The sequence below is a fragment of the Sinocyclocheilus grahami genome, unplaced genomic scaffold (genome assembly GCF_001515645.1).
Source record: "Sinocyclocheilus grahami isolate Dianchi unplaced genomic scaffold, SAMN03320097.WGS_v1.1 scaffold1386.1, whole genome shotgun sequence".
In the NCBI taxonomy this organism is placed as follows: domain Eukaryota; kingdom Metazoa; phylum Chordata; class Actinopteri; order Cypriniformes; family Cyprinidae; genus Sinocyclocheilus; species Sinocyclocheilus grahami.
In genome coordinates, this window is record NW_015506565.1 from 131,494 (window position 1) to 133,028 (window position 1,535).

The 1,535-nt window shown below is 37.0% G+C and overlaps 1 protein-coding gene across 1 annotated transcript in view; it reads right to left on the reverse strand.

The window, feature by feature from the left end:
- Positions 1-1,370, reverse strand: part of LOC107569848 (cytokine-dependent hematopoietic cell linker) — an 18,230-nt gene extending 16,860 nt beyond the window's left edge. The window contains exon 1 of the mRNA XM_016256003.1: positions 1,315-1,370. The gene's annotated coding sequence lies outside the window, so the exon portion shown is untranslated. The remainder of the gene's footprint in view (positions 1-1,314) is intronic.
- Between the last annotated feature and the right edge of the window lie 165 nt (positions 1,371-1,535).

A 1,535-nucleotide genomic window follows, 5' to 3' on the forward strand; every position in this document is an offset into this window, starting at 1 on the left:
AACCAACAGCCCTACAGATTTGATGCATTATTAAAGTAAACATTTGAATATTGAATCAATCATGAATGTGATGTATTCCCTTATATATCATCTCTCAAAAACATATTAATTAACATTACCTGTCACCAGAGAAAAACACGTTTTCTTGGTTATGTGAACACTAAAGTCAGGGGAATGTTACGTTTTGTTATTTTGCAAACATTTTGGGAGTGTTACTTTTGAATGCTCTCTAACCCATCGCAGACAAACGTCCAGCTAAAATGTTTCAGAAGAAAGTTCCATGAACGATGTGTAAATAATGCTTTTGTGCTAATGTTTAGATAACTTTACATGAGCGTTCTGTTAACGTTAGAACATTTATTCAAATGATTGATATGAATTATTTCTAGCTAAGCAGCTTCAAACTGAGCCTGGTTTAGTTAGTGGTTTTGCTCAAAGGCCCAGCAGTGCTATTGCATTCTTATTTCTTACTGTGATCAATACATGTTAATCATCTAATCCTGTCAATCACAGTGTACTGTACTGATATATATTAATCTCCTTGAGTGTTTTAGCTTGAGAGCGTCGTCAGAGCTGGAGTCGAGCCCAATCTGGTCACATGCATCATTCTGGAGCTTTATATGTGAAATAAGTAAGTCCAGTACAGTGGATAATAACGGCTATAAATAATGCGATGAGAGTCGTCTAACTTCACAAATATCTCATCGAGGGCTTCAGTGCTGGTTTACAGTGTTACAGAGAGACCAAACAGAACAAAACTGGAACCAGATCCTGTTCTGTGGAACTGAAATCATTTATGATTGACAGCATTTACAGGAGCGTCTCATCAGAGCACTCAGAACTGTTTAAAAACATTATAAATAAATAAAAATATATATGAATTAATCTGGATTCACAATAAAGATTATTTTTACATCGTTTCGGCGGAAATCCGTGAAATAATGTTTTTAGTTTTACATTTATGCATTTGTCAGATATTATTACGCAACGTGACACAGAATCATAAATGAATGATTTTGGAAGCAAATGATTATGAAGGTTCATTAAATGTTCATATACATGTTAACATTCATATACCTTCATAAAGCAAGTGTTTTTGTCTTAAACTGTTCTCATCTCAACTGCTGTGATTCTGATTCAGCTGCAGAATCAACATGTCAGGATCTGAATCTAATGCTGCACAGCTGATAAATAAACTGATCCGCTCTCAAATATATCTCACACGTTTGAGTAGAATATGATGCTCAGAGTTTGATACAGCAGTCAAAGCTTTCATACAGACTGACAGACAGCAGAGCCTGGAAATCATCTTACCTTCATCTCGTGAAGAACAGGAAAGGTTCACCGAGCTCCAGCGGTGTGTGTGTGTGTGAGAGAGAGAGCGTGTGTGTGTGTGTGTGTGATTGACAGTTATTTTGTGGTGACGCCCCTCAGACAGCTCACAACTCACTTCCTGTATGAGATTAACATCAGCCTCCTCTGATCATTATCACACACACACACACACACACACACACACACACACACACACACAC